The sequence below is a fragment of the Benincasa hispida genome, chromosome 1 (genome assembly GCF_027475165.1).
Source record: "Benincasa hispida cultivar pf3 chromosome 1, pf3_genome.v1.1, whole genome shotgun sequence".
In the NCBI taxonomy this organism is placed as follows: Eukaryota; Viridiplantae; Streptophyta; class Magnoliopsida; order Cucurbitales; family Cucurbitaceae; genus Benincasa; species Benincasa hispida.
In genome coordinates, this window is record NC_143478.1 from 77,060,924 (window position 1) to 77,068,479 (window position 7,556).

The following is a 7,556-nucleotide window of genomic DNA, read 5'->3' on the forward strand; positions in this document are numbered from 1 at the left end:
GTGTGGATGCGATGATGTGTGAATGCGATGATCATACAAGTTTTCGTAATAAAGCCCAAGAATAAGCCTTCTTAGGTTTTTGGTAAGTCCAGGGTCGAACACAGGGACTACTAAATAGATATGCGGCGGACTCTATAATTCTATTGCAATGGTGATAAAGAAGTAGATGGTGTTTTGATTTAGACTTTCCTATGCGATGGAGTTGAGTGCGGAGTGATGAAAGCGTAGTGTTATAACAAGTATGCGATGAAGGGGTTGAGAAGAGATTTAGCTAACATTTCTCAAGATTGTGTACAAGTCATATGATCATGTTATACACAAATATTCGCATTACATTTCTCAATGCATAATGCCACATTTCCTATTTCTAGGACGCATGCGATGTGTATGGAAAGTAGTAGATAGAACTTATTTCTAAGTTTCTACTCTTGCTTATGCGATCTAATCCGACTCTCTCAACCCTAGATTATATCTTTAGACTACTCGCTCAAGTACTTTCAAATGATGAATGACGCATACATAAGACAAGATGATTGCATAAAATGCATAGCTTAAGTCATGCTAGCTAAGTACTTCTCAACCCATTCACAAATTTAGTTACTCATGCATGGTGTGGAGAGACTGAACATAAATCGAAATGAAGTTTCCATTTTTGCAAATAAAGTGTTTGAGTACAAAACAAAAAATGGATTGAGAAATAATAAGCCAGGTAAGCAATGTCTTGCTTTCTGTGGCCTTTTACACTACTCTTTATCACTTCAACTCTATTTTGATTTGCAGACTCTTACTCTCGCAAGGGTTGGACTTCTCTCCTTTGTATTGTTTTCCGACAATCTCTTGATCTTTCCGGAAAACGATTTCTCTTAGCTTTGCCTCGTCTCCTTTCTCTCTCTCCATCGACCATCTATCTCTCTGGTAGCATTGGGTATTTATAGATTTCAAGGTGAAGCAACTCTTCTTACTAATGATTGCAATGATGGGTAGCATTAATTTCCCTACTCTGTTGCGCCGTTTAAAAGTCACCGAAAGTTCAATGTACTTGCAACAGTAAGGTTTTCAACGGCTATCAACTGAATTTCGAAATTGATCGTTATTAGCTTTATGTCCCATCATGATTTATTATGCTGTCGTCTTGATGTGATGTTTTTATGCGATCGCTTTTGAGAAACTTCTCACGATCACAAATTTAAGCGCATTGTCGCATTGTGCCCTTGGATCACAATTTCATATGCGCCATCGCATTGTACCTGCACAGAATAGACAAATTAACTGCTTTTATGCGATAAGCATTGGCAATCGCAATTCCTTTTAGTTTGGCACTTTCAAACATAATATTGCCTATTTTACCATCGATTTCTCTCATTATTTTACTTATTTGAGCTGTAATAACTTGTATTTCTACCAGTTATCACACCTCAAATTTAAAACAATGCTTGTCCTCAAGCATAAACCATTTTTTTTTAAAAAAATTTCAATTGCCTTCACCCTACCTAGGCTTCTCAAGGCGCCGTATTCAAATTGCCGAACCAATGCCTTCTTAATTTCTATCCTAATCTCTTCCTAAAATATTTCTAATCTTTAGGGACCGCGGGCTTAATCTTAAAAAAAAAATGTTTACTCATTTCTAAGACATCACATGATTTATTTCAAACTTTATCAAATCGGGGTGTTCAAGTGATTTTGACCCTTGCACGATTCAGAGATTCATTTCTTGATCTTGCGCTGATCCGAGTGCCCAACCTTTATTTTGGCTTGCTCCCACGGGTGTCACGCGGACATCCAATTATGAGCAAGGCGCTCTTTTTCAGTCAAAACTCTTGCCCATCTCTCTATTTGGCAGCAGAGTTGTGATCACTTAGTTTCTGCGTTGATCACGATTTCCACCTTCGTTTTGGCTTGCCTCCATAGGTGTCATGTGGATATCCAACTACGAGCAAGATCCGATCTTAACATTATATAATTTTTTTAAAATCAAAGTTTCTAAAAATAGCAAGGTTGAAAATAACATTACTACCCCCAAATTTAACACGCAATAATGTCCTCATTGCTGAAAGACGAAATAATTCATGCGATGGACTCAGGAAATTTTGTAAAAATAGTTTCGACGGAAAGCTGATAGACCACTAAATTTAAAAAATGTTTTGTGAATTGATTGTCCTGAAATTAATCTGACTCTAATACATGCGGTAAGAAAAGATGCATAAATTTCATCATGGGTAGGGGTGAATGTGGCGACCAAATAAAGCAATAAAAAATTAAGGATTGAGTCAAACGAAAGAGGATGCTATAGTAGACTTCAGCAATATTAAATTGAAATTTGAGAAGTACAAAAATTGAAATAAGATGAGGCAAGGAAGGACACAACCCCCAAATTTAATTTTTCGCCCGTATCGTTTTGATCGCATCCTTTCCTGTGGTGGGCTGATTCTTTGATTGCGATAGGCTGATTGAACCGGTTGCGTGTTTTGAGGTTATCACATTGCTCAATCACAATCGTTTACTACGATTAGTGTGATGAATATCAAGAAGATAAAAAGTATGAAAGAAAGAGCTGGCAATTATAAAGAGTAGTAACCATGAAAAAATTAAGATAGATTCTTGAAAGAAAAACAAAAAGGATACTAAAAAAGGATATACTTTGTCCCTGATGAATGTGTGTCACTTATCATCGTAGGGACTAAGAGTTTCTTCTTTATTCTGGTTTCCTCAAGTCCACGGAGGTTTTCTCGCGTTGGAAATCTCCTCCATGATACATCTTTACTCTTTGTCCATTTACCTTAAATGCGTTGGTCCCATCTTCGTTTGTCAATTTTACCACTCCATGCGGGAATACTTCCTTAATTATGAAAGGCCCGGACCAACGCGATTTCAATTTTTTCGGAAAGAGACGCAACTTAGAACTGAACAGTAATACCTTCTGACTTGCTTGGACATTTTTTTTCACAAAGATGCTTATCATGTCATCGCTTCATGCGTTCTTTGTAAATTTTGGAATTCTCCTATGCCTGTAATCTCCATTCGTGTAGCTCTAGTAGCTGAAATTTTCTCTCTTCCCTTGCAGCCTTAAGATCAAAGTTAAGCTTCTTAACTGCCCATATCGCCTTATACTCTAGTTCCAACGACAGATGACAAGCCTTTCCAAACACCAACGCATATGGTGACATGGGTGTCTTATAAGCAGTTCTATATGTCCACAAGGCATCGTCAAGCTTCATGGCTTAATCCTTCCACGATGGATTCTCCATCTTCTCTAAAATTGACTTGATTTCTCTGTTAGAAACCTCTGCTTGTTCGTTTGTTTGGGGGTGATATGCGGTGGCGATCTTATGGTTGACATTGTATTTGATTAATAGTTTATTAACAATACGAATCACAAAATGGGTCCCTTCATCACTTATTATGGCACGAGAAGTGCCAAAACGAGTGAAGATGTTTCTCTATAAGAACTTAGAGACTGTTGCCGCATTGTTTGCAATGCATGAAACAGCTTCAATTCGTTTGGAAACATAGTCGACGGCCAATAGAATGTATTTATGACCATTTGATGATGGAAATGGTCCCATGAAATCTATACCCCAGACGTCGAATAGTTCCACCTCCAATTTGATGTTCATTGGCATCACATTTTTTTCCTGAAATGCTTCTAGTGCGTTGGCACTTATCGAATTTCATGGAATATTCTCGTGCGTCCTTAAACAGAGTGGGCCAGTAATACCCACATTGCAAAACTTTTTCCACCTTGCGCTGTCCCTAGAAATGCCCTCCATAGGTTGATTCATGACATTGAAAAAGTATGCACTGGAAAGTAGTATCTGGAACACTGAGTCTCAATATCTGGTCTGGTCCCCTTTTATAGAGATTTGACTCGTCCTAATAGTAAAATTTGCATTCATGAATGAGCCGCTTCTTTTGATTGGATGTGTAGTTTTCAGGAAATTGTTTGCAGACCAAGAAGTTGACAATATCTGCATACCAGGGTAGTTCTTCAATCTTAAGCAACTGCTCATCAGGAAATGATGCGTTCACCTCTGACTGGATGCGATGCACTCCAGGATTCTCTAACCTCGATAAATGGTCAGCAACCTGGTTCTCTGTTCTCTTTCAGTCAATTATCTCCATATTAAATTCTTGGTGTAAGAGAACCCATCGGATTAATCTAGGCTTCACATATTTTTTGGTCATTAAATATCTTATCGCCGAGTGGTCAGTGTGGACTACAACTTTTGATTCCAACAAGTAAGATCTGAATTTTTCAATCGCAAAGATTACTGCTAAAAGTTCCTTCTCTGTGGTGGTGTAATTCGTCTACGTGGAGTTCAATGTTCTGCTACCATATGCGATGGGGTGTAACATTGTCTTTACTTTTTGTGCCAAGACTGCTCCCATCGCATATCCGCTGGCTTCGCACATTAGCTCAAATGGCTTTGCCCAATCGGGTGCGATCAGAATTGGCGCTGTAATTAAGGCGTCCTTTAGTGCTTTGAATGCGGTGAGGTAGTGCAGATCAAAGTCAAAAGGTCTATCAGCTTCCAACAACGCATTCAACGGTCGAGCTATTTTGGAGAAGTCCTTCACAAATCTTCTATAAAACCCTGCGTGTCCTAAGAAACTCCTTAAAGCTTTCACATTTGCGAGAGGTGTAATTTTTTCTATAGCTTCAATTTTTGCTTTATCCACCTCTAGCCCATTCTTTGAGACCTTGTGCCTAAGCACAATTTCTTCTTTAACCATGAAATGGCATTTTTCCCAGTTTAGTGATGATGTGCAGAAATGCACGTCATTATAGGCCTTTTATTTAGAATTATGAGGGCTATTAAGTAAAATATACGGCGATCATGTTAAGAATTCATGAGAAAACGAGTTTGTGTTGTTCTGCATTAAGAATCTCGGCTAACCCACTATTATGCGTTATTAACGTTCAATTATTTATTTTTGTAGCAACCGCAAAAAGCGATCGCATGCGCGAAAGCCAAGCTATCACAAAGACGACCGCATTCGGGGAATCTCTACATCGTAGAGGCGAATGCATACATTCAACACATGAATATTGCGTCCATTAATCGCATGCGGTGATCGCATACGTCAGTCGTATGGGTGTTGCAGCTGTCGAGCGAATGCGTCCATCGCATAGAAGTTGCGGTCGTCAACAGAATGCGGTCATTGCAAGGTTGATGGAATGCAAACATGAACGCATACCTCGGGAGTATCAAATGATGATGTTGACATTTCACCTACCACGCTGTTAACAGTAGAGATTCAGAAAAGGACCATCGCATCACAAGTGTCAGATTTAGAGTAGGTCCATAATTGCTGTCGGTGATCAAGCTCTATAAATAGAAGCCGTTGAGCGAAATTTCAGATCATCCAAGGTTTTTCGCCTGAGGCTCTCTGCCTTAGGGCGGATCCTTGTGATCCAGACGAAAGTGTGAGAAGATAGCTTGATAGTTCTTCATTTCCTTCATCCATTCTGAGTGATGACTGAAGCCTTCGCCGGAGTTAGAGCTCGAGAGAGTATGCTCCACCGCCCATCCATGGCACCACCGGTAGCCTTGACACACATTTGCTGGAAGTAAGACATTCCTTCCAGCTGGTCCTTCCATTTATCTTCTTTGCTTGTATTGTATTATATGTTGGCTTAAGAAATTATTACATTTTGTGATCAATACATTTCTATATTTTCCTTCAACTCCATCTCCATCTTCATTTACTAGCATCCTGCATCACTTAGTGAGACTGTTAGAGTATCGCATACTTAATCATGTGGATTAGGGATATGAAGCATGTAGAAAACCACCGAGAGGTGTGCGTTGCGTGAGTGTTGTGAGAAAACCTTATTTGCTTAGTGTGAAGTTGTAGCAATGCTTGTCTATAGGCGGACACAATGCTTGTCTATGAGTAGAATTAGCAGCAACTAACTGCCCGGGAGGGTAAGTGGTTGGTCGCATTAAGCAATGTAAGCAAGTGTTCACTAGAGATAGGAATAATCTTACGTCAGCCAGGTTTATGCGATTACCTTGTCTTATGAGCGTATCATTCATCATTTAGGCATACTTGAGAGAGTAGTCTAAAAACTAGATCTAAGACTCGAGAGAGCGGATTGGATCGCATAAGCATGAATGGGGAACTTAGAGTTAAGCTCCGTTTTTTATTACATAGCATATGCACCCTACGGATAGGATATTGCATGCGTCTTGAAGTAGGATACGGTGGTATGTGGTAATCTTGTTTATGTGTGGGAGCACATGAGCAGGAATAAAGACTTAGAAATAAGGCCTCTCGACACTATCACATATATATCGCATGCGTCCTAGAATTAGGCACAAGTGTGCGTAGCATAATCGCATAGCTTGCGCTGGCTGGGGTTGCCCTTGCGGTCAAGCTTAGTGTTGCAGTGAAGACATCCTCACCATTTCATCTATTTTTCCATGCATTTTACCACGCGTTAACAGTTTCCGTGTCTCTACCTCTCATTCATATTTCCACTGCTTTGGCTGTTAGTTAAGAGTAGGAGTAGTTTATAACTTATAACACCATCATTCTTTTATTTATCCGCCGCAAACACATCACCGCATACCATTTAGCTACAAGTCCCTGAGTTCAACCTCGGGTCACCCGAGAAACTTACATTCTCGTTATACTTTGCGAGAGCGCAGGAAAACTTGTGGTAGGAACGCATGGTCATTGCATATGAGATCAACGCATTCATTCCATTCCAACGCATGACCACCGGTGCATGAGTATAAACGCATAGCTTAAGACATATATCGCATATTGCGTTCACTAATTTTACGTCATCAAGTTTTTGGTGCTGTTGCCGGAGACTTGGCAGCTAATAGTTTGTTGAGTTTTGTGTTTCTGCAAGCAACCTTTTTACCTTGGGAGTATTGTAGCTTGTGCGACCAAGTTGCAAACAATATTGATGTGTAGGCGATGTACTGAAAACTAGTATTAACCCCAAGATAGAAGGGCAATCAGTTGCATGAGCTGAAGGTAGCTCTAGGCGCATGATGGCCGGCATGCGCCCACCAATTGCCTGAAGTTGCAATGGTCAGGGTGAGCCTCTTGACCTAAGTAGTTGAGAGCAATCTTCTGCATGGAAGACTTCTTGTGGTGACAATACTCCAATTTCTCCAGGGATATCTTCTACTCTATCTTTACCTTGTTTTCTAGTTTAGTTTATTTTTATTGTTATTTTGGATATGCGGCTGCTTCCTTGGTTGCGGTGTGTTTGCTTCTTGTAGGTGCGACAATAATTCTCCTCGATGCGCAGTTACAAAGGAAGAATCCTCCCCATCATTCAACGTATAAATTCCAATGGAAGAATCCTTCCTTGGCTTCGACTGCAAGAATTCCAAGGCACAGTCGTATGCGTTATTCCACTTAAGGTTCTTTTCTTGTCATCTTTTAAGCATTATCCTTTTGAAATTCTCCTTGTCCGATTGCTTTCCTTTGTGATGCATGTATGATGGTACATATAATTCACTACATCCGCTAACTAAGCATCGCAAGGCTCACCTTACTTTTAATAGCTTCTTCAAAATTTGACAGTCTAAGCT